The sequence below is a fragment of the Akebia trifoliata genome, chromosome 3, assembly GCF_017979445.1.
Source record: "Akebia trifoliata isolate Shusen 1 chromosome 3, ASM1797944v1, whole genome shotgun sequence".
In the NCBI taxonomy this organism is placed as follows: domain Eukaryota; kingdom Viridiplantae; phylum Streptophyta; class Magnoliopsida; order Ranunculales; family Lardizabalaceae; genus Akebia; species Akebia trifoliata.
In genome coordinates this window covers 23,556,720-23,583,813 of record NC_141377.1, presented here as the reverse complement: position 1 = coordinate 23,583,813, position 27,094 = coordinate 23,556,720, and the positions used below count along the sequence as shown (strand labels likewise).

The window sequence follows — 27,094 nt, the reverse complement described above, 5'->3', positions numbered from 1 at the left end:
TCTAAAACCATCATTTTTTTTTTAACATTTATGGTCAGTCGCAAATTAAACACACAAATTAAACTCGTGGTTTTCACCATCTTACTCTAAAAACTGGGATTAACCTAGCTCAGTATTAATTCCTAGAAAAATCCTTGAAAATGTGTTTGGAGCTTAACTTGGATAACCTTGAACGAATGTCCACTCACGTTGGACTAAGATCCTTCTAATTTTCTAATTTTTACTTGTTACTGAACTTCCCAAGGGCACATATTTCAAAAATTAAAGCTATAATTCCTCTATTTTTACTTGTTTAGGAAGTTCTTATATTCACAAAATTAAGGTTGTGCCTAGAATCTACACGAAAAAAGGCGCATAATAAGCACTTACAAACGGGCATCAATTACATGTTATTTAGTAGCTATTTGTTAGAATTAAAATATGAACAATGAGTACAGAAGGATGATGTGCTTGGCATAAAAAAAGTTCAATGAAGCATCTCACAATGTTTCCTCAGCTTAAGAATCCGTTCTTAAGTCTAATGCTTAGCTAAATGAACAGCATAAAAATTGGCTTTTTTTTTTTGTTTTTTTTGTTTTTTGTCTGTAAATGGCCATCAATTACAAGTCCATGGATATCATATCATGCATTGTTTTCATTTAAAAAAAATGAATTTACCATCATGTGGGGATGAACCCTTTTATTCTCTTGAAGGGGAATTTAAGAAAGGCTTTGGTGGAATTTGTATTGCTTCAAGATTTCCTTCCAACATTTCCAACACTCTACTCATTGGAGGTCGAGTCGATGGATCAATCTGTATGCACCACAAACCTACTAAAATCATCTTCCTCATAAATTCTTTTTCTTCCATAGTTGTAACTCCATGCAGTTCTAAATCCTCACACAGATCGAGATGCCTATGGATCCAAAGTGGAAAATATATTTCACTAGTATTACCTATCCCTAAATCAAAGTTCTTTCTTCTTCCAACCATTTCAAGCACCATCATTCCATAACTATATACATCTGACTTGTGTGAGACTCCTCCAAAGTTTCTAGAAACTAGTTCTGGTGCAATATATCCTGGAGTTCCTCTGGCACCTGTCATTGATATGATACTTTCTTTCACAAGGCATAGTTTAGCGAGCCCAAAGTCAGCAATCTTGGGACAGAAATCTTCGTCTAGGAGAATGTTATGAGGTTTTATGTCAAAATGCAATATCCGAGTATTACAACCACGATGTAAGTACTCTAGCCCACGAGCAATGCCAATTGCAATTTTGTATAGTGTCTCCCATCCAAGCTGCGGAAGTTTTTTTTCTGAATTTTCATCATATATGAATTTTTCGAGAGATCCATTGGGCATGAACTCATAGATAAGAGCTCTCTTGCGACCCTCAACACAGAATCCAAGCAGACTGACAATATTAACATGGGAAGTCCTACTAATACTCGCAACCTCATTAATAAATTCTTCTCCATTACCTTTGGTTTCACTCAAGACCTTCACAGCCACTATACGTCCATCAGCTAGCTTTCCTTTGAACACTCCCCCATACCCCCCTTGGCCTAATTTATCTCTGAAAGAGTTAGTCATTTTCTTGACATCTGAGTAATTATATCTTTTTTGAGCCAGGGGTCCATGGTTTTTTAAAAACGCCTCTACATTTTGGCCACTCGTTTTCTTCCTCGTCTGAACGATTATTGTATTATCAGCTGATGGGGGGGGTTTTCTCCTCGAGTAATAAAAAATAATCACTGCTGCTATGATAACAAATGCAACTAGCCCTGTTCCTACACCTGCACAAAGAAAGGAGGCGATGAGAATAATATGTTGCAGGAACTGTTTGAGGGCTATATTTTTATTTAGCTCATTATGAGAAAACATATAACTCAGATAGCTAACACCAAGGAATTAGGCTGATAATTTGATGTAACACCAAACATTTATGAATATGTGCTTGAAGAGTGCATGACAAAAGAGTAAAGTAGCTACCGAACAATTGGGAGAATATTTTTTGGATTGGGTTAGTGTATAAGTTAAGGAGGCAACCCATATTATTAAAATGAAAGAAATGAGAGACGTGTCATGTATGCCTCAATTATCAGGTTAAATGAAAAATAGTAAGATAAATAATTGACCATTAAAATTAACCAACCAGGAATATGTATGGGAACTATTTCATTACGAAAGTAAGTCGCAAAAAAATAAATTGAGGGAGGAATATTACATGTATACTCATTTTTAAAGACAATACATCTCAAAGAAACTAGTGTAAGTGACCAAGTGAAACCATTATATTTTTTTCTTTCATTGGTGAACTACAGTAAGTGACCAAGGTGAAACAATTAAGTATATCTTCTTGATGGAATCAAAGTCTTTATATATTGGAGAATGTAATACGATTTTCTTAATCAATAAAAATAAATAATTAGTTTGGAGGAAGATCCCCCTTGAAGTGGATCAAAATTCTCCATAGGATCAAGGATCCTGCCATCTAGTATCAGATCTTACGATCTTGCTGCCCAATATGGTGATTATTAAAAAGCTAAGCAAGAGACTCGATGCCTTGGAACCACAGATTGAACAACAAAGCACCAATATTCGCGAGTTGCTAGAAGAGATGTGAGGGATCCAAGCAACCCTAGAACGTTTGGTTGTTGATCGACTACCAATTTGAGAGACACCACGTTGTGCATCAAAGAGGAGAAAATCAACAAGGAGGCACAATAATTCCAGGTTGTCCGCTTTCTATCAATTTTCCAAGGTTTGACCGAGATGATTTGGAAGGTTGGATTTTTCGGGCTGAACAATACCAATAATAGTTGAATGGCTTGCCGATGAATAGATGGTTCCTTTAGCCTCGGTTCACCTAACCGGATATTCTATAGCATGGTATCATTGGATGACTCGTTCGATTGGGTTAATATCATGGACCCAATTCACCCAGGCCTTATGCTCACACTTTGACTCTCAGGAGCTCGTGGATCCGAGTGCAACGTTATTTAAACTCAAACAAACTAATACGATTCATGAATTTCAGGGCATATTTGAAAAACTTGCTAATTGGGTTACAAATTTATCAGAATCATTTTTAATTAGTTTCTTTTTCTCGGGGTTACGTGACAACATACGTGCTGGAATCTAGTTAATTAGGCCTACATCACTAATCGAAACATTTGATTTGGCTATATGCCAAGAAGAAACAATTAAGGTGACCCAAGAATTTTCTCTGTGCCAACCAACACAGCTTGAGTCTAAAGCGTCTCTTGGGCTTCCTCTTACTAATCAACTTTTCTCGGTAGAGCAAGAAGAGTGGCAATTGAAAGGTCTTTGTTTCAACTACGACAAACTATTCAAGCCGGGATATCATTGCAAGAAACCTCAACTACTCCTTTTGGAGGTTGATGTAAACATGTTGAAGGACGAAGTTGCTTTTGAAATTTTTTCGACTTAAGGACAAGTCGTTTTGAAGAGGGATGGATGTTAGGATACGTTATTTGGTATTTTTCCGTATATTACGATACGTACACCTATTTTAGTAATTTTATTGTTTTAGGAGTCCGTAGTAAATTAGAGTTCTACTATTTAAGGATTCTTTCTAGTTTATCAATTTAGAAGTTTAATTGATTTAGGAGTCTATCTTCCTTAATTCGTTGAAATCAAAATCTTTATATATTGGAGAATATAATACGATTTTCTCAATCAATAAAAATAAATAAATTAGTTTGGAGGAAGATCCCCCTTGAAGTGGATCCAAATTGTCCATAGGATCAAGGATCCTACCAAATTTGGTTGAGCTTGTCACTTATGTATGTAACCCACTATATGATGCTTCGAAAAGCAGTTTGCTTTTCTTTTTTGTTAAGTCCTTTCTAGAATAATTAATAAGAGACTTATATAAATAATAATAAAAAAGACTAAAGAAGAGAGTAGAGAAAGAGAGAAAACTAGAGAAACGAGGTTAAGAGGCTTGGGAAGATTGAGATGTAGAAGAACAAGGTGAAGCTAAGTTATAGAGGTGATTCCTTGTATTGATTTGCCCCATTTTCTTTATAGTGAAATCGAGCTCTAACGCTCATACTTCCTTGGATGTAAGCCCTTAGGTGAATCATGTAAATTTCTTGTTTGGTGGGCATTGTGTTTTTCCTCTTTTCTTTGTGTGGTTGTGATTAATTTTTCATTTGCTACTATTATTTGAGTTTATCCTTTATTATTATTATCAAACAACATCTTGAAGGTATGATATTAAGAGATATTTTGTAAAATACTCAAGAGGTGTTTGATCAAATTTCCAAATGAGTTTCACTAAGGTATTCACATACACAACCCAACCAAAGCATTGCTGCTTGAGAGTGTTTACCTCCTTTGGCGCATCTATTGGTAATAAACTCAATTGGAGGCCTTTGATTATAAACTCAATATTTTTTAAAAATAGAATAGAAATTTGACCAAAGGTATTTCATGAGAGGACACTCAACAATAGGATGGGAGAACAACCCTTCCTTCACTTGACAAATGGGACAATGTGATTGAAGTTGGATTTTCCTCATTTTTATAGTGAGTCAACATGGAATGCACTATGAAAGAGTTTATAGTTGAAAGCTCCCATTCTTGTTAGGAGTTATTGGGATCAATGTTTTCAGAGGAATGCACCTCAAGGCTTGCCTCACTATGAGGGGGAAAAAAAGAAACGTACTGAGGTGGCAGGCTTAGTGTCCAAACACTAAGGCATTTTTGGAGTTTTTGAAGTATAAAAAAGGTGTACACCTTGGTCGAGGTTTCATTCATGCGTACATTTTTTGGATGAGGTGTAGCATTTGTTGTAAATAGAAGTTCCTTTTTTCAAATTACTTTTATTTACATTCTATGCATTTTTCAACAACTATGTTTTACATACTACTAATAGGTTGTTGTATAGTTGTAAGAAATTTGTGCTTTTAAACCTTATTTTTTCTTTCTATTTTGACGTATTTCCAATAATTTTTATTTGATTTTCTATTGCAATGGTGTCGATGTCATATACATACATATTCCAAAGTCGTCCAGACTGATTTACAGAGCCAACGTGCAAGTCTTTGATACAGTTGAAGATTGAGAGTGACTGGGTCTCAAGAGTATCATCTATTTTTGGTGGACATGAGATTTTTATACTTATTTATTATGGTGGTGGATAGTGGATATGATTAGTATTGAGGATTGACAATTCTTAATTCTTAATTGTATGATTAAGACTTGAATTTGATTATGTGGATTGAAACCTGGAATTTTAAAATTAGAAACATGAATTGGTTATACTATTTCCCCTATTTTTCAACATTAAATTGTTTATAAATTTTATATTATCTATTTAAAAATTTCATGTGCATGAGCCTTACACCTCAAGGCACTAGAGATGCTAATGCCTTGCCTTTGCTCCTAGATTTCTGAGACATTGATTGGGATTGTATAGACCTAGGGAGAAGGATTAAAACCCACCTCCCACATCTCAGATATTGCCATATAATGCATCAAAAATAGAAGATTCTTTGATATCTATGTTGTAAGATATGAGGTATAGGAGGTAGGGCTTTAACCCTCATCTCTGGGTGTATACTATTTGGACTCTTTGTTAGTTTGTTTGCTTACAATAATCTGGTTTATTTAATATTTTGGGGACTCGACACAACCTCATGCCATGTTGATTTAGAAGAGAATTCTCCATTGGGAGATGGTTGCCATACTTGACTTTCTTTAGGCTTTAAACATACAATGAGATCTAACTGCTTTCCAAATCTCAAAATTTGAATATTCTTCAATCCTCTCACTATTCAATCTTCCATTCTCAAACAAATTTGAAGTTTTCACAGGGATTTCTAGATTAGGTAGTGCATCAATAGAGCATCATCTCTTCAGGAAAAACATCCCCATTCTTTCAAATGGTTATCAATCTCTTCATTTTTCTTGAATCATACTAACCATTCCTTTCCATGTTTGAGATCCTCCAACCATTGTTGCAACGTTCCATAATATTATGCTGAAAAGGAGTAAATGGTAAAGCAAGGCATAGAACCAGGAGATAAGCTACTATGTAATAATAACCAGTCCTTGGAAGACTCACTAAATAGAGCCCAAAGGAGGAGTAGGTGGTATGAAGCATGAGCTCGGGTACCAAATAAGGAAAGCCAGAGTTGGTCCTATAACCCAAAAAGAGGATAGGAATTAGCCCAACAATATGGATTTGAATGATAAGCTCACTCGGGAGGAAGTACATATAATGATATAGAGAGAAAGTGATCACATCACTTGAGACAGCCAACATTTTCCTTTTACCTCATCTATTTTATCCATCCCCAACTAACTTCATTTTTGACAACTTCTAACCTTTTATGCTTGTTGTAGACCATTCCCAATAAGCATAGAAAGAAATGCCCTAAAGCTAATTCCACCATCTTCCCGAGGCCTCCATTGCCAACCTTGAGGAGTTATGCACAACATCTAGTTCAATACATTTGCAATTGGACGTGGGAAACAGATAGGGATTCGCCTTTCAACATCAAACCAGAAACCAAGGGAGCCATGACATGATTTGACAAGATGGTTTTATGATGCGTCCATGACAATCAATAGTCATGATGACTGGATAATAATTATAATCTTCTAGAACATGCTTCCAACAAAGTTTGGAATACAAATTGCTTGATAAAAGCAGGAAAGAGATGATGGAGGGTTGATCCCTCAAGAAGAAAGATATTCACTATAGAGTTGGGAAAGGGAAGGGGGCAGGGTAGTCCATATTGAAGGTGGTCTCAACTCATTAATCAATACCCGAGTCTAGTAAGAGAGGACTCAACCGCCTCCCAAGAACGGAGGAGAAGAACCTAAGGAGAAAGAATTCCAATTTAAATATATCACTTTAAAAACAGACCATAATTAAAAAGGGATACTTACTTTAAATGGTCAAGACCCTCGAGGGAAATGGGTCTCAAGATCAAATAGTTGTATTAGACCTGTCACCAGGTGAATGCACACTCAAGTAAACAAGGCTAGGAAATGCCGAATCATATCCAGGATTTGATTTATTTGGACATTTGCATACACCTGTAAGAGGATGAGAAAGTAAAAGAGAAGACAGCGGGAGACCCGTGTACCCTAGGGTTTGGCCCAAAATAAAGAAGTCAACTGCACTAGTGCCCATGATTCCCTTAATCCATGCAAAGAACTTCTGATTTATTTAGGAAGAGGCTTGAAGCTTTGGTAGGAATAGCAAAAGAATTGCCATAAGCAGGAGATTTGCGCAATCAATACCAAGAATCTCGTGGACTCTACCATCATTTGTTTCCATTTGTGACTTGGATAGGGTCAACATACCTCACATTGATGTGCTAGTAATCACCATTTAATTAGTCACTTTCAATGTAAAGAGCATTTTGATCAACTCTAGAATTTTATCAACATCATATACTTCCCAAGGCCAGAGAAGTGGGGATCTATCCCTTTACCCCATCCCTTTTACCTAGTAGTAGGAATCTCATCCACGGGATTAAAAGGGACCTTAGTAGTATTAGCAGGTTGAGGAGCATCATTTTCTTTCAAGACAACCACTTAGATTTTTAGGCAAGGGAAAAGTCGATCGCACGTCCTCCACTCCATATGCGTTCCTTACAAGCATCCAAGCATTATCAGCCACCAACCGCACTCTATAGTCCACCTACTTTCTGTTGGAACCTTTGGCCTTCCCAAGTCTGGCATCTTGCAACTGGGAGTGGAGGAGGGAGAACTTGTCGTCCAAGGAGGCAATTTGAGCATCCTTTTGCTAGCAATCCCCCTTTGCCTTGGTATTGATATCCTAAACCCATACTAGCAATTAGTCCAACTCGGCCGTCCATGTCCTCTGATGGGTCGCTTTATTTCTTTTCCTTTGAGGCTTAGGCTAACCTCATTGTTGATGCATTTTAAATTAGTCACATACTGAGTCTCTGAGTTGAAATGTTCGATTATATTATCATAACAATTATGGAGCTCATGATAAATGTTCTACGTCTGACAAGGTAAAAACCTGAATGAACACTTAGCAACAAAATAGGTCAAAAACCCAACAAATACATCAAGCATAGAAAATGAAGAAGACACATGCATCATATTGGAGTTTGGGGAAAGGATGAGGTTGTGGTTGATTACTCACAAACAATTTCCATATCTTTAAGAAAGCCAGAGGCATGGGATATGTTGAAGAAGAGACAATATCCTCAAGCATCGACTTCTCTACAATTATAGGGATCTCCCTATGCTCAAAAATTAGGGATAAACAATCAGCCATTGTCTTCTTCAAATGGTGTGGGGGAGGCTTCCCATGTTAGACACCCTTAGAACCTGAGTAACAAGCTTAGTGGTTATTTGGACCATATAGGTACTTGCACCTCTTAATGAGTGCTGAAATGAGTCACATTTCCCTAATGAAGCTCAATGAAAAATGATTCCTGAGGATGCTTCATTGAATGTTTGGAGTATTTAATTAGGAACATGACTGCACCCTGTTAAATTGGTTATTGTGGCTATGTGATAGTTCCAAGATAGGTGGTGGTTGTTGTTGATGTTATTGTTGCCATTAGAGGATTCCAAGGAAGGGCAATTCGAGTGGATATTCCCACCTTTGAAGGTACTGATCCTGAAGGTTTGGTTTTCCATGCCCAACAATTTCAATTAAGTAACGGAATACGTGATGAACAAATAGTGGAACTAGTACCAACCCACCTTAGTGAGGAAACAGTTCCATGATTCCAACTATTGTCCAAAACTATAGGAGCACCCAGCTGATTTGACTAAATTGGACAGGCCATCTGATTTGACTTTAGTTGATCCTTATTGATTTGCTTTGGAGAAATTAAAGACATACCCAAAATGATCATTTTTCTAAGCTTCAACAAACCATCACGATATGTGATTATCAAGCGAAATTTTAATGTTTGGACAATCGAAGTTTGATTCTACATTAAGCATTCCTAGTATGTTGTTTTATTTCGGGTAAAGCTCCTTCATTCCATGTCCTTAACTAGCGTATATGCTATAGCAAAACAACAAAAGGAGTCTACAAATGCCATTGTCTCTACCATTTCAAAGCTGACACCTTTCAAAATAATTGCAACCTATCCCATACCCATATCTTGAACATCAACTTCAACAATAGCAGCCAGCACCCATGGCATCAAATACAATTTCAATACTTAACCTACCCTACAATGTAGGTTGATTAGGCTTAGCGGAGCATCATGATCGTTGCATGAAAGGCCTATGCGTCAAATGTGACAAGCATCATGATCGCTGCATGAAAGATCCAACTATGGTGGAGGTATCATTGTATGCCATAGTTGGAACTCAATGACTTAAGACGATGAGGCTCTCGACCAAGTCAAAAGGCAACCACTCACTGTCTTTATAGACACGGACTCAGCCCATAATTTCGTTCATCCACAGATTGCTAAACAATATGGCTTTACTACAAGCTCTATAAACACAACTAATGCGATGGTTGGCAACAGGTATATCATGTAAAGTCTAGGGTGCTGAATTAATGTGCCTCTTTCCCTACAAGAGAATCAATTTGTATGTATTTTTTCCCTCCTGCCAATATATGGTTATGAAGTCGTATTAGGAATGGATTGGCTCAAATCTTTGGGAGCAATGCATAAAATGGGATTTCAGCAAGCTTGTTATGCAATTCATGCATGACCTCAACAACATCACATTAAAAGGGCTCGACTTGACCTTTGAGGCGGACCACAATGGAAGTGAATTCCATTGTTTATTTTCTCAAGGAAGACAAGGGTTATTGTCACACCCCCTCCGGGGACATGACCTGACGTGTAACTTTCCGGTAAAATATAATAAAGTGACAACTCATAATGCCATTTAAGGGTGAATAAATTCTTACTATAATGGATAATTGCTTCAAAACTGGTATATCAAAATGATCAAAGTGCAACTTTAAAAAATGATATATATACATATGGTGAAACTCCAAAGAGTATATGTACAATGAGTATTCAAAAACAGATATCTAGGATTTACAGAAACTCCAAAAGTAAATCCCTCGAAAGTCACCCCAAAAAGTAGCCCAACCTCCAACCTACATATCTACTCCCCTACAAGCATTCTATGGTGATCGACATCTTAATATTCAACTCAACAAACCTACCTTCCTAGGCTTCCGCTGCTATCGTGCAAACAAAACCAATCATCCTTTCATTTTCTGGCAACGACTCAAAACACCTCCTTGCAAAATCTTTCAGGGCATCTATCCATGCCGGCATTTTGCTCACATGAGTTTTTACTCAGATAATATAATCCTACACTAAGATGTAGAATGGGTGAGTAATATGAATGTTACTCAGTAGAATTGAAATTCACATTATGATTGTAGAATGAACGAGTAATCGTGCTAAAATCATAACTTGAGTGTTCAATATCTATATAGTTTTCTTGATATATACGTAGGAAATTCTCATCACACTATTGTGTGACTTGTCGAATAAACTGAATAAATTATATAATACTTACACAATTTACCATAATTGGTTATAACACACAACAAACACCTTCTATCTAAGACCATTTAATACTCTTTTATTAGCAAATAGAAATCTTCCACAAATCTTTACGAACTACACGTCATTCTTTTTTTTCCAACTTCCATATGTACAACCTGTAGTCAGAAATCAAATTCCCCGCCTCACAAATCTAGGTTTCTAGATTCCAATATTCTCAAATATCAATACATTCCACATCTCATTCAATAGAAAATAAAAACATTCATCACACTAGTGTTATAATGCAGACAAGTACAGTTTTGTATATCGAACCGTACAATAGATTTTACGATTGAATTATGCCTCAGTCAGGAATCTCAATTTAACTAATAAGGGATCGGTAACGTTAATTCTTAATTCTACAGTCAGCCTAACCGCCAGTGACTCACCCTTTGTCCAATTCAGGTTAGCCATTGACTGGGACTTCCCTCGATCATGGGGACTCTTCTTCACCTTGGTCAATCGGTTTGACTATTATAAGCTTCCAATGATCATGGGACTAGTCGTCTTCATATTGCTTATCAGACTAGCATGAGAAATTTAAAGTATCACTAACTTATACACCCATTTTCCTTTCTTCATTATAACTCAAAAAAAATGACACATTCCGGGTACTCTTGACCCAAACATAAATGCATGGGCCCTCTCTGGACAAAAGGAAATAGAACTGGGTACTCATGACCCAAAATATAAACGAACACTGGGCACTTTCTTTCCCAAAGTTCATGATTCCAGATACTAACAGATCCCAACTACTCATCCATTAATATTTCTAGAATAGAAAATTTTATCACATAATTTTTGACGTATTAAACCATAATCATTCCTGTAATATTGCTTTAGACCATCTTCCAAGATAGGACACATTATTCTTAATCCCTAATGTAGCCTTAATCTTTTCCTATAAACTCCCTAGCTTGCAACTACACTAACTTGTCAAGTTTGAGTTCAAGTTTGCTTTCTGATAAACTTATTTCTTCAAAGAATCTTTATTTAAACTCACATTCCATATCACATGATCGATTCAAACTAACCCTATTGCTATGTTAACATAAAGAACATAATAGTATTTTCCAAAATAGATTTGAGGTTATATCAAAATAATGTTTGTGTTTGAACGTAAAAATCAACCATTTGTAATTATAATACATTACAAGAATTACAATTAAAAACTAATTTTTAAAACTTTATCGGCAATAAAAATTATTTGAAAAAGGGTTTTACACAAATCGGAGATCACACGAGTCTCATGAAGCCTTTAAATAAAAATGCCTTTTTCGATCCCCACATGTCACCGACGGCAGCAGTGGACAGATTTATGCGGTGGCACCGCAGAGTATGCCTGTGGTGGGTGGGGGTGCCACCGTGATTCCCACCTTGCATCTCAGCTTTTCATAGAAACTTGCAGCTTCTTGTGGTTTGTTTCGGGCTTACTTTCTTTGTGTTCCACACCCTATTTGTCAATGATTTTGACAAACATAGTAGTAGTAGAGCACACATAATTCGAAAATAATATATTTAAGATAATTCATTTCAATGTTATCCCCAAATCGTAAATTCGTGATTACGATCAGATGATTGTAAATACTTGACAGAACTCTACTCGAATGATAATATAGAGATCTAGAACATAATTCACATCATATAGTGAAGGAATTCGAATAGATAAGGAAATCTAAGATCATTGTATATAAGATGAAACTTGGTAAGGAAAACATTAACTTTTACATATGAAAGTATAAAAACATCTACGATACAATAGTGAACTTCTCGATTAAACCGAGAGGGAAAGAATTCTACCTTATCTGATATGAATCCTCCTCTTTCCACTACCTTGAAGTTGATGAATCTTCTAGGTTTCAATTAGGACTGTAAAATCAACTTCGTCTAGCCTTCACTACACAATTCTGGCTGGTCTTCCACTGCTTTCTTCGATGGAGTTGGTATTCATACTATGAGAAAGTAAAAGAAAACTTGACTGATTGTGTTGTTGGAATAGCAAGAAGCAACCCTCCCTTGTATAAGATTTTCTTTAGAAATTTGACAAGATGCCAAAATCAAAACTCAGCTAGGGGATTTAAGAGACAAAATCTCTTTCTTTAATTAAAATAAATAGCTGGATTTATGATTAATCATGGTTAACTAACCATGGTTTAATCTAACTAAAGGCTAACTATTTTGATGACATTTGGCTTGGGCTATTTCCACCTACCAACAACCAACAAGTGTCATTCAATGACCCTAATGAGGGACACCTCATGGCTAGGTGTCGAGGGCCATTCATGGGTCACCATGACTCATGATTAGCTAGGTTAATTTTACTTAACCAACCTAATCTTAATTGCTCAAAGTAAATGTTACTTTGTCTAATTCAACAATCTATGGGGCCCACCAACTAGATATTCACTTAACTTGCCATTCTGGACCTTAGTCAATATGAATTGACTCATGGAAATATCTTGAAGGGTTCTAAGTCTTGAGTAAATCTTACTTTGTCTAATTAAATAACCTATGGGGCCCACCAATTGGATATTCACTCAACTTGCCATTCTTGACCTTGGTCAATAAGAATTGACTCACGAAAATATCTTGAAGAGTCTAACTCTGGATCCTCTTGTCAATTCAGTTCTTATCGGATTTCTTCATGCGGATAATCATTTCGAATAATTTTCCATGACCTATCTACTGGTATCATCCATTTTTCAAAACTTTCAATCCTTACGTCCTTAGTTCTTTTATCGTAATTCTACATATCTCAGTTTCTTTATTTATCTTTCGTGTAAACTTTCCCTTACAATTTCTATGGAAGTCCAAAATTTTTCTTTTTTTTATTTACATACATATTTCCAACTCCTTCCTCCGCATGTGTTTTGTCAGAAATTTTCCTTGAGATACGTTGCTTTATTTCATTTTTCAAACTAGCACAATAACAACATAGTAGAAGAAAAATATCTTATTCCCGTTGTTAATGAGTTTTTGAATGAACTCCATAGGGCCAACATCTTTTCAAAGCTAAACCACCGATCTGGTTATCATCAAACTAGGGTGGTTGAAGATGATATTCTAAAATTGCTTTTCGTACACATGAAGGGCATTACGAGTTTCATTATTCCATTTGGACATTATAATACCCCAGCCATTTTCCAGAGCCTCAAGAATAAAGTATTTCAACCTAATTGCATCAATTTACATTAGTATTTTTTATGATCTTCTTCTGTGTAGCTCAAATTTGTTGTAACTTTACGAACATCTCCTAATTATTTTCCAACTCCTATGAAAACATAAATTATACATCAAAAAGTCTAAGTGCAGATTTTCCAAAGCCATGGTAGATTATCTTTGACTCATTATCTCAACTAATGGGGTTCGAGTTGATCCATCCAAAATAAAGGCTAATTGAATAATGGCATAGACCGGCTTCTTTCAAAACCCTACACTAGTTCCTTGGTCTTACAGGGTGTTATTGCAAATTTGTAAAACACCAGTGGAAAATATCAACTCCACTCACTAATATGTTATGCAAAAATTCATTTACATGGTTCTTGTAGGCGGAATTAGCCTTCGAAAAATTAAACAAGGACCTTACTACCACACAAGTTTTGACACTTCCTAATTTTTGTAAAAATTTATTCTTAAGTACAATGTTTTTCAATTTGGAATAGGAGCAACATTGACTCAAGAGGTCACCCATTAGCATTGGATGAAAAATATTGTAATTTTTTAGTTATGATAAAAAATATGTAATCTTTGTTATCTCAAAATGATGGCCTTACTTGTTACGGCTGCATTTTCAAGTCATAACGAAACAACATACTCTAAAATATTTAATAGAATAGAGGCTCACCACCTTGGAGCAGCAAAAGTGAATCACAAAGTTACTTGGGTACAACTTTGACATTATCTATCGAAAAGGAAAATAACTAGCGCAGCTGATACCTTTTTTGGTGTTCATGATGAGGGTCAAATACATGCTTTCTTTACTATTATATTTGTAGCCTTGGACAAGATTCGTAAGGAATGCTACTTGGATAAAAACCTTCAACAAATTATCAAAATGTTACAAAATGATCCTTTGTTAGCTCCACATTATTCAATTCAAACTATATTTTATGATACAAATGTTGTAAATGTTGTGTAAATATCTTATATTTTGTTGTGCTACGCAGAGTTGCAGGGTTCCAATAACTTGAAATTTAAGAGCCATGTATTGGTTGATATTCATAGACGACTTCTCTAGAAAAGTATGGGTATACTTTATGACGCAGAAATCAGAAGTCTATGGGATCTCCAAATAATGAAAAATAGGAGTTGAAAAACAAACTGGTAAGTTGGTGAAGTGTATTAGGTCAGACAATAGAGGATAATATAAGGAAGGAAAATTTTTGGAGCTTTGCAAGGATCTGGGCTTTGGGTGTAACTTTACAATAAAGAAAACATCACAATAAAATGGGGTTATAGAAGGCATGAGCTAGACCTACTTGAGAAAACAAGATTCATAAGGATCACTGCAGGGTTATTCCTCTTCTTTATGAAGCTCTTCCTTGTAGTTAGACCTGAAAGATGAAAGAAATAATTTCTCGGTATGGGAATGAAATGATTGCTCAGGTGGTCGAGGTCATTTATCGTTGGGCTAGCATTTGACCCTGGTCTTCGTGTTTAGAATGATATTCAATCTGGGTATGTAATTCCCAAAATGAGTAAGTCTCTAAATCAAAGAGGCATGGATTCTTGTCAGGGCCATGTTTCTTCTCTAATTATGATCATTTATCACAAGATGAGAGTACAGGAAGTCCCTACTAATTAGTCCTAAAAGAAAGAGTTTTAGGTTCAAGATTGGAATGAGGGGAAGGAATAGAAAGAGAAATGAAGGGGAAATCCCATAATTTAAAGGATCTAGGATATCCAAAAGCTTTTGAGTTGAAGCGGTCAATACAATAGCTTACTTGATTAATAGATCACCATCAATTGCAATAAAGCTTCAGACACCAAAAGAGGTATGGTCGGGTAAATCAATTGATTACTCTTATTTGAGAATATTTGGGTGCCTTACCTACATGCATGGTCCTAGTTTATGAGTGTATTAAACTTGATTCTAAATTAAAGAAATGTGTCTTCCTTGGTTATGCAAAAGGCACAAAAGGGATATAGAATATGGGATCCTGTAACCAGAAAAATGGTGATAAGTAGAGACATGATCTTTGATGAAGCGAGTATGTTAAAATAGGAGAAGTAGAAAGATGAAACCACAACTAGGGGGAATTATTCCATTAAGGTAGAGATTGGTACTCTTGACTCTTCAGGCAAAGTCGATGCAGATGATAATTCTCCACAAGAAGAAATTTTACAGCCTTAGATACGAAGATCACAACACACACGGAGGGTGTCCAAAAGGTTTGAAGATACAGATATGACCACTTTTGCACTTGTGACAGAGAATGGTAAACAGTCAAATTTTCAAGAAGCTCTTGTTGATGAACAACGAAAAAAATGACAAAAAGAAATTGAGGATGAGATGAACTCTTTGTGCAGAAATAAGACATGGGATTTAGTGAAGTTGCCTAAGGAAAAAAAAATGATTGGCTGCAAGTGGATTTTCAGAAAGAAGGAACCATCTTCTAAAAATGGGGAAATTAAATACAAGGCAAGATTGATGGTAAAAGGATTTGCAAAACATGAGGGTATTGATTTTAATGAAAATTTTTCACTAGTGGTCAAGTATACTTTTATCCGTGCTTTGCTGTCTATAATAGTTATGCAGGACCTTAAGTTAAAGCAGTTGGATGTTACTACAACTTTCTTACATGGAGAGGTAAAATAGTAGATTTGCATGCATCAACCAGAGCGATTTCAAGAAAATGAAAAGGAAGACTATGTTTGTATATTGAAGAATTCATTCTATGATTTACAACAGTCCTCAAACAAGCGCTTCAACACTTTCATGTTGAAAAATGGATACGCACGATGTGAGTTTGATCCATGTCTTTATTTTAGATTGTTTGAAAATAAAATTTTTATTTTTCTAGCACTTTTTGTGGATGACATTTGAATGCTGCTAAGAATAAATCTGAAATTGATTGTCTTAAGAGGCAACTTAGTAGTAAGTTTGATATGAAAGATCTAGGAGGTGCAAAGACGTTCCTAGGGATGGAAATAAAAAAAAAAAAACAGGAATTGCGAAAATTGCACTTGTCACAGGAAAAATACTTAAAGAATGTAGTTCAAAGGTTTGGCCTGCAAAATTCCAAATCAGTTAATACCCCATTGGCATCACACTTCAAGCTATCTTCATAGTTATGCCCAGTTACAGATGAAGAAAATAAGCAAATGTCCCAAATCCCTTATACTAGTGTAGTTAGAAGCATTATGTATGTTATGGTTTGTACTATACCTGACATATCATAGGCAGACAGTATGGTTAGTCAGTACCCAAGAAAAGAATATTGGTAAGAGGTAAAGTGGATTCTTAGGTATTTGAAGGGTACCTTGGATGTAAGCATTGAGTCCAATAAGGATATTCAAGAAGAAAGCAGAGTTATTAGTTATGTTGATTCAGACTCTAGTGACTTGGACAAGAGAAGATTTACTACTGGGTATTTATTTACAATGACAGGTGGACCCATTAATTGGAAATATATGTTACAGCTTACAATAACTTTGTTTACTATAGAGACAATATATGGCAGTCTCAGAAGCAATCAAAGAAGTAATCTGGTTGAGAGGAGTTGTAGGTGAAATGGGGATTAGATGGGAAAATATGTTATTGTACTACGACAATCAAAATGCAATACACTTGACGAAAAATCAAGTTTACCATACAAGAACCAAATATATAGATTTTCATTTTCACTTCATCAGAGATGTAGTATCTAACAAGGAGATTATGTTGGAGAAAATTCATACAGATGACAACCCAACATATATGATGACTAAGCCAATTACAACAACTAAGTTCGAGCATTGTTTGGACTTGGTCAACATCCATTGAGATGTATTTTGAAGACACCTTCTAGTAGGTAGGGGGTGGAAGGGTACCTCAAGGAAGTACGGAGGATGAAGCATTTACCATTTTCTTCAAGGTGGCAAAATTCAAGCTAAGTTAGAGATTGTTGCATAAATAACTTGTATTCTATTGCGTTATGTAGAGCTATAGGCGTTCCGTTGACTGATCAGCGGGTAGGGGTGAAGGGGGCAACCCCCTTCTTAGGAGTGCGGGGGCTTCATGTTGAATTTTTAAAAGAGTATGGAAAGGGCAATCGTGTAATATTTTCTTAAGGGATTTTCTTTTTTTGTGGGGTTTCTGCTTTGAAGATTTTTACTTGTTTTGTTAACTCTCGGTTATAAAAATAGAGATTTTTAGGGCTGTAAAACTTAAAAGAGAAAATAGTGATTAGTCTCATTATATTCCATGGACGTAGGCACACTACCAAACCACGAAAAATCTTGTGTTTTGTGCGATTGTGTTATCTTTTCTATTATAATTTTTTACATTATAGTGATACCAACCACCTCTTCATAGTATTCCAAGATTCTCGAAGACTTTCACTCTTTTCCGATGGATGGACATTCAAAAGTATTCTTACCCACTTACAAGTGGCATAGCATAAGAATTAAGGTCTTTCAAAGATAAGTAGTAGAATGCAAAAAAAGACAAAAAAACAAGGGGGAAACAACCGTCAGACCTCTTACAACCTTCGCCCATACCAATAGAAGTTTGGACTAATAAGTTTATGAATTTTATAGATGAATTTCCCTCCTCAAACTACAAGACGTCAATATTAGTGGTTGTAGACTGATTGAGTAAATCGGATCATTTTTCTTTATTGAAACATCCTTCCATGGCATGCCTTGATTTATTGTATATGATAGAGATCCAATCTTTATTAGTAATTTTTGGGAACCCTACTTTGAAGTAAAGAGAACAAAGCTTAGGAACAACACCATCTTTGATCCTCAACTTGACAAGAAAATAGAAGGGGTCAATCGCTCCATTGAGAATTATTTAAGATGTTTTGCAGGTCAACGTCCAAAACAAAGGATGAAGTAGCTCCCATGGGCAAAATACTGATTTCTTATGGAATGAGAGAGATGAAGTTTGAAATAATTCCTAATTTTTTAATTGAATGTAAGAGAAAAATATTAACTAAAATTAATAGTTGAGGTATGTACAAAGCACTATCATAAAATGAAATTCGTCCCTGCTATGGTACCACAGTCTGTAAGTGTTCGCTGTCCAAGATACAACAACCAACATTTCCAAGAGGATACTCTAATTGGAACGTAACTTCAAACTCGACGATGTTATGTGCTCTCACAACGAAGAATAGAAGTATATAGTTGCATAGACTCTATGGACAATGATAATGGATGAGTCAAGTTTACTTTAGGATTTACATGAGAGAAACTCGTTAGTCTATAGCTACAAAATGGGATCTTGATTACAATGAGTGGCATGATACATGATTTGGAACTCATGGAGCTAGGCTCAACCAGTCCACTTCAAGGAATAGAGTGACGTTAGCTAATCAAGTTCCATAAGAACTCACTAGTGGCTATATAAAGAATTTGACTAGGAGAGGTGGAAAGGAGTTACGTAGACGACTTGGAGACTAGGACTTTACACTAAGGGTATGTTTGATTGCACATGGAAAATAGGGTGAAAAATCAATTTCCATGGAAAATGACATTTTTCAAGTGTTTGATTGCACATGGAAATGGAAATTCATTTTCCACCCCATTCAAAAAGTCCACTAAATCATGGATTTCACTTTCCCACCCATATTTTCCATCCTCAATTCTTCCCCACCACCACCACCACTACCATTACACTAACCTCGTCGTCATCGTCACCATCGCCGTCGCTGTCGGCTCCGTCTCCGACCACCTTCTCTCTCTCTCTTCTTCTTTTTCTTCTTCTCCTTCTTCTCCATCCCTCACCTCCTCCACTACCACCACCAGCACGTTCTCCCCCCATCTTCCTCACTTACCTTCGTCGCCGTCATCACCGTCGCCGCCACCATCGCCATCGCCTTCGCCTTCGCCGTCGCCACCTTCATCGCCACATCCTCCCCCCTCCCTCTTCCTCGTCATCTTCTTCTTCCTCTCCCCCTCCTCTCATCTTCTTCCTCTTTCTTCTCTTCTTCTTTTTTCTCATATTTTTCCATGATTTTATCCAAGTGAAATCAAACAATGGAATTTGATTTTCCAACCCTACCTATTTTTCACAACTAATTTTCCATGGATTTCAAATTCCATAGAAAGTGACTTTCGATGCAATCAAACATACCCTAAATGACAAGACGCACCAAAATCAAAAGAAGGAGTTTGACGAGTGAAATAAGTTTGAATAGTACAATAAGTGGTGCTAGTATTACAGCCATACCGACAGTAGTACTAGGTAGGCAATCACAGCCCACATAAGCTCAGCCCAAAGTTTTATGGCCCGTTCAAGGTTCAACCTCGTATTTGGCCCCTTAGCTTAATAATTGCTCCTACCCATGGCTCAAAACTCCATCCAGTTTTGTAAAAATTGTTGCTTAAGAACAAAATTGGCAACAACCACTCTACCACCCAACAACTCTACCTTGGAGACTTGAGGGCAAATCAGAATTCAACAGGGTGACAAATGGTACGAACCTACAATGTACATCCTACAAGAATATTGGGCATAGATCCTCTCTTCAATCTTGGACTAATTTGTTTATGTAGTTACTTGAAAATGGTATATCAGTCCCATGGTTTTTTAGTTGGGTAGTGAAGATTCCTATCTTTCCAATTGTTAGGAAGGTAGTTATTTCCATATTATTTGGTAGGAGGGGACAATCTTCATAAATGTTAGGAAGGAAATTAACAATGAATGCTGATTTTTTAACTCAACCTGAAAGGTGGACTCAAAACTCACTGATGTGACATGGGCAAAGAACCGTAAATTCTTTTTCTCGAGATACACAACCGACCTGACCGATCTACCATCTGCAATTGTATATCCCAAGCGAAAGAATCTACGGTTCTTTGCACATGACATGTCAGTGAGTTTTTGAGTCAGGCTGTCAGATTGAATTCAAAAATCATTTATCAATTCATAGCTTATTTAAACTTGTACTTAGAAAAAAAGGAATAAGAAATCTTTAGTAAATTTTAGCTAGTTAAATGTACTTCTTTAGTCTCATAATGTTCATCTTGTTAATTAGTTAGGACCATGTTTAGGAAGAAAGTCTAGCCCATTTTATGGAATAGAAAAAATAACTATAATTGTGTGACTATGTCTATATATATGAAAGAGATTTTCTAATCAAATTTCAAGAAAAAAAATCTAGAGAGATATCTTATAATAGTGGTCAAATTGGAACAATAGAAAACTTTAGTTGATGGATATAATACCTGTACCAATCTTCACTCCCAAACCCAATTTGTGTGCTGCAACAAAATATCATTTTGTTAGAAAGGCATATATAGCTGAGAATGAACAATGTAACAAGAGCTTCAATTGATGCTTCTCTCTATCGAAACATTCTTTGGTTAAAAACCAGAGTTTACTAAATTGGTATCTAGACTATTCTTTTTAGGAATTGTTGATCAAGATAAATGGAATGCTTTTGATTGGTGAAGAGCAAGGTACAAGGAAAGAAGATGAGGGTATTTAGGTCATTTTGATGTTTGTATAAACGGACCAAAGTCAATAAATATTCACCAAAACATCTTTATTGTCCAAATCAACAGTAAAGTTAGAATGTATGATATCCCGTCCGACCAGTAATTTCTACAAAACTCACCTATAAGTTGGTAAATCTCTCCATCTTTAATATTCTATAATATATCCAAAATTTAGAATTGTATCTATTTCTTTCTCTAAAAAAAAAAAAAAATAGAATTAAAGCATTTCTGGTAAATAAGATTTTTTTTAAACGGTTAAAAGTTATTACTAAATAATTCCTCATATATTAATTTAGTGAAATATCGATTTTATCCTTATTATCATACAATTTTAAAATAAAAAAATAAATAATAACCACAACAACAAAATCAGTATGATTTGGTCAATATTTTGGAATATTTACTGTAACAATAATTTTTAAATCTTTCATCCATGAGTTTGGTTAATTTCTTGAAATGGAATCTAGCCGGCAAGCTTTACAATAAAGAAATTCCTAGGAGAAAATTTCAATTATGAACAGTTGGGAATAGTGATCATCAAAGAAGTGTGGAAAGATAGATTGAAAAGCTGGATCGTACTTTAATTACTTATTATTGAATTAATAGGTCAAGGAGGGAGTTTCCAACACACATTCCCCAGCGTTCAGTCTGACAGCTGGGAATAGTGATCATCAAAGAACCGTGCAAAGATAGATTGGAAAGCTGGGTCCCCCGTAATTACTTATAATAGGTCAAGGAGGGATCTTCCACCACACATTCCCAGTCTTCAGTCTTACAGAAAGTTCCAAAAAGTGGAAAAGTTTGTTACAGTGGATATAGGTGAAGGAAAAGGGACCTTTTAAGTATTATAAATTAAAAGCAACTCTCGGTCTAATACTTTATTATTATTATTTTTATTATTTTATTTTGAACCCAAGCCTTTGGTAATCTAAACTAGCTGTCACCGCAAAATTGTTATTATTAATTTTTCTGTGGTGCTCTACGAGGTAACCAATAAAAATGTGGCAATCCTCCTGTAGAAATTAAAAGAGTAATTATTAAAGCACCCCACGAATTAATATGGGCAATCCACATCATAGTTAAATTATTTTATTTTATGAATTAGAAGTTTTGAAATGGGATGATTTTTCTTCTAGCCCCATCAAAATAAATTTAAGAACTGTAAATCTTTCATTTTTTTTTGTAAATCAATTTTGATGGGATTAAAAATTTTAGAATTGATTGATTTTGGTGAAGATGATCTATTCATCATAGAGATCATCATCACCGAAAATCAGTTCATTCTGAAATTTTTAACTCATATAAGACAATTATGGTGTGGGTTGCCCTTATTATTATTATTATTATTATTATTTATTTATTTTTTTTGTAGAGAGAGGGGGGGGGGGTGATTTTATAATTCCCAAACTAAAATGTTTTTATTTTAAAGTCAACACTGAGCATTGAAATTATTGAAGGAGTAGAAGAAGGTGTAAAGGGAAACACGTTTTCTAGAAAAAAATGTAATAGTGGCAGGGCCACATGAAGAGTCTTTAGTCTTAATCATTTCCTAGGGATCTGTATTGATTTTGGGGATCTTGACTTACAAACCTTCCCTGTACGGTGGGAAGGAAAAAAAATTTGTGCTAAAAGATTAGAGTGGTGCTAGGAGGCTTTAAAGGGTGTCAAACATTTTTCAATGTATGGATTAGAAATTACAAAATTGGCTGATTTTGTTTTAGGATGACCTCTATGATGAGGAGATCATCCTTACCAAAAACCAGCTCATTCCAAAATTTATAACCTCATCAAAAGTGATTTACAAAAATCAGATGGCTCACAATTCTTTAATTTGTAAATTATGTTAGAAATTTCGGAATTAACTGATTTTTGATGAGGATTATCTCTTCATTATAGAGATCATCCTCACAAAAAATCAATGTATTCCGAAAATTCTAACCCTTATTTTAAAAAATGTTTAACTTAATTATGGCCTCCAAACACTTTCCAAAAGATATTTGCTTCATCAAACAAAGAAAATGAGAGAAAAACATGGTATGCCTTCCGCCAATCTTTGCACCATTTGAGAATGAGCCAGCACCACTACTTAAATGGTTCCTTGCTTGGTTAGATCTCATACTTCACAAACTTCCAACAATATTGTTCAACACACAAACGTCCAATTTTGAACTTAGATGGGAAGAAAAACACAGGTTTTCTACGCAAATTGTTCTCATCATCATCATCATCAATCTTCTCCCATTTCAGCCTACTTTGGACATGTACTGTCAAACCTCTTTAATTCTCCTTGGATCTCTACGTGTCTCCCTCAAAACATAAAAATTCTTTATTTATTTATTAATATATATAATCAGAAGGGAAAGCTAGCGTACCTCCTCCTTTGGGGGTTGGCAAATTAGAACAATTCCTTCGTTGTGCCCCATCAGGACAAAAGTACTTCACATCAAAACCTTCCCTCAATACTCCCACAAAAGCCGAAGCATTTCCAGCGAAACCACTAACCGCTTTTCCAAGAACTGGAACAATGATGCTAAAATTACATCCCGAAATATCTGGTGTCTGATTCCTCGGGAGTGACGCGGGTAACTTTGATTCAGCGTCAGATCTTCTTGCGATGCCATTTATTTTACCAGTTGACATATTTCTGGGACAACCATAGTAGAAAGACACGTTCATGTTCACATTACCAGGCGCGTAATCAAAGAGACTGAAATTCAATGTAGTGTTAACGAATTGAGCTGGACAAATATTGTCCCAAAGATCAATTCTAGCAATTCTCAAAGTCTGATCTTTTTGATCAATCGACAAAATGCGGTATTTTTGGGACATAATTTCCATCTCTGTGTAATTTTTTCGGCACTGGAGCTCCAATCCTGTTTGGCCACAGTAATTGGCACGACCATTTCCCCAAAAAGGATAACCGATGCCTGACATATTTCCGCACTCATATGTCTTATTGCAATCCATGTGTCTTCGATCTTTGGCACACGAAGAAAATGGGATATCGATCATCATGATGATCAAGAAGAAGAAGAGGAACGGGAAGCAGGAAAATGGGACGATCTTGAGATGCATTTTGGGAAAAACTGGTGGTGGGATTTTCTTGTCTTAGAACTAGTAGGAGATAAAGGGGCGCCACTATTGACAAAAAATTTGATGGTCTCATAGTCAAAGTCGTCTTCCTTTTTGAAAAATATTAATAAAACATATCTACTTTACATTAAGGAAAATACATACTAGTAGAGCATATGAAATGTGCGTTTACGTTAAGGAAAATACTAGTAGAGCAAATGAAAAGTGCAAACGCTACTCTAAAATATTAAAAAGTTCAAATATATATATATGGGAAATGTTCAGCACCCTAAGTTTTACCACACACTTTAACAAACGTTTTTTGTCCTACATGGGTTAGAAGTTTTGGAATGAGCTGATTTTTGGTGAGGATGATCTCTATGATTAGAAGATCATCCTCCCCAAAAATCAGCCCATTCCGAAATGTTTAGCCCCATGTTTACACGTTGAAAAATCGTGGACCGTCCATTTTTTGTAAATCAATTTTGATGGGGTTAGAAGTTTTGGAATGAGCTGATTTTTGGTGAGGATGATCTCCTCACCATAGAGATCATCCTCACCAAAAATCAGCTCATTCCAAAACTTCTAACCCATGTAAGACAAAACGCGTTTGTTAAAGTGTGTGGTAAAACTAAGGGTGGCGAACGGGACCCTATATATATATATATATATAAAAGGTCGGGTTCTTACGACCCCTATTATGACTCATATTGCGACACACCATTTGTCTTATATGGGCAAAAATGTTTGGAATGGGCTGATTTTTTGCGAGGATGATCTCTATGGTGAGGAGATCATCCTTGCCAAAAATCAGCTCATTATGAAACTTCTAGACCGTTCAATTTTTGTTGAAAAATTATAGACCGTCCAATTTTTGTAAATCAATTTTGATGGGGTTAGAAGTTTGGGAATTGGATGATTTTTTGCCAGGATGATCCTCTCATCACAGAGATCATCCTCACAAAAAATCAGCCCATTCCAAATATTTTTACCCATATAAGACAAAATGATGTGTCGCAATGAATTGTAATAGGGGTCGTAATAACGCTGTTCATATATATATATATATATATAGCGGTTCAGCAGCCCCATTATGGTGCCCCACATGGTGCCATGCATTTTTCAAAACATGGGTTACAAGCTTTGGAATGAGCTGATTTTTTGTGAGGATGATCTCTATGATGAGGAGATCATCATCACCAAAAATCAGCCTATTCCAAAACTTCTAATCCCATCAAAAGTGATTTACAAAAATTGGACGGTCTATAATTTTTCAACAAAAATTGAACGGTCTAGAAGTTTCATAATGAGCTGATTTTTGGCAAGGATGATCTCCTCACCATAGAGATCATCATCGCAAAAAATCAGCCCATTCCAAACATTTTTGCCCATATAAGACAAAATGGTGTGTCGCAATATGAGTCGTAATAGGGGTCGTAAGAACCCGACCCTATATATATATATATATATATATGAAAATGTTCAGCAACAAACATTTTGGCAAAACATTTTTCAAAACATGAGTTAGAAGTTTTGGAATGGGCTGATTTTTGGTGAGGATGATCTCTACGGTGAGGAGATCATCATCACAAAAAATCAGCCCATTCCAAAACTTCCAACCCCATCAAAAATGGTTTACAAAAAATGGACGGTCCACGATTTTTCAACTTGTAAACATAGGGCTAGAAATTTTGGAATGGGCTGATTTTTGGTGAAGATGATCTCCTCACCGTAGAGATCATCCTCACCAAAAATCAACCCATTCCAAAACTTCTAGCCCAGTAGGACAAAAATGGTTGGTTAAAATGTTGGTCGAAATGTTTGGTCCTGAACGGGACCCATATATATATAGGGTCTCGTTCAGAAACAAACATTTTGGCAAAACATTTTTTAAAACATGGGTTAGAGGTTTTGAAAAATCATGGACCGTCCATTTTTTGTAAACCATTTTTGATGGGGTTAGAAGTTTCGGAATGGGCTGATTTTTGGTGATGATGATCTCTGAGGAGATCATCATCACCAAAAATCAGCCCATTCCAAAACCTCTAACCCATGTTTTGAAAAATGTTTTGCCAAAATGTTTGTTGCTGAACATTTCCCATATATATATATAGGGAGTGGTTCAGCGGCCCTAAAGTTAAACCAGTTCCGTGCCAAGTTTTTTTAACTACTAGATCTCCACGCATCCGACGGCTTGTATGTAAAAACACGATTTTAACATTAAAATCAAATTAATTACTGTTGCCCCCTCAAATATCCAAGTATTCTATTAGAGGCCCTCTCCCTTAACTAACAGGAACCTCTCTCTCTTCTTACACAAAGCTTTTTTCTTCATCAGATCGAAAAACCTCTCTTCCCTCTTGTTACAGATCGAAACCCCCCTCCCGTCTCTCTCTCTCTCTCTCTCTCTCTCTCTCAAGTTACTGACATTGGAGGTTCTCGGAGCCATCGTCGTCTCTCCCTCTCAACCCTCGCTCGTCGTCGCCGTCAACCTCTCTCAGGTTCGAAACCCCCCTTTTTTTTTCTTTTATATCAAGGAAAGATAAGATGTTGGTTTTTCATTCTTTTTTTTATCAGATCAGATTGTTTGGTACTTCTTGCTGTTGTTGTTCTGATTATTTTTTGGAACCTATACAATGTATATGATTGGAATAACAAATGGCACCACCCTTCGATTCATTGTTCATGTCTTAATAAATAATATGCTTAGTTTGAAGAAGATCTTCTTATTCTTCTTTCGAATTTATGCACTTTTATTATAAGTTAGCAAAAATACGGATCTCTTTCCCCTCCCAACGGGGTGCTCTGTTTACTAATGTACAGCAGT

At 35.9% G+C, this 27,094-nt stretch overlaps 1 long non-coding RNA gene and 1 pseudogene across 2 annotated transcripts in view; both read right to left on the bottom strand.

Annotated features, from left to right (window-relative positions):
* The window catches only part of LOC147406166 (LEAF RUST 10 DISEASE-RESISTANCE LOCUS RECEPTOR-LIKE PROTEIN KINASE-like 2.4), a 60,870-nt pseudogene extending 36,548 nt beyond the window's left edge, over positions 1-24,322 (bottom strand). The window contains exons 1-2 of the transcript XR_015176340.1: positions 23,568-24,322; positions 20,923-20,958 (exon numbers count right to left, since the gene is read on the bottom strand). The product of XR_015176340.1 is annotated as an LEAF RUST 10 DISEASE-RESISTANCE LOCUS RECEPTOR-LIKE PROTEIN KINASE-like 2.4 (transcript). The remainder of the gene's footprint in view (positions 1-20,922; positions 20,959-23,567) is intronic.
* On the bottom strand, positions 1,593-13,321 carry LOC147406167 (uncharacterized). The gene is made up of 2 exons (XR_015176341.1): positions 12,346-13,321; positions 1,593-1,779 (listed from the first exon to the last, which is right to left on the bottom strand). It is a non-coding gene; the product is annotated as an uncharacterized LOC147406167 (long non-coding RNA).
* Positions 24,323-27,094: the final 2,772 nt, after the last annotated feature.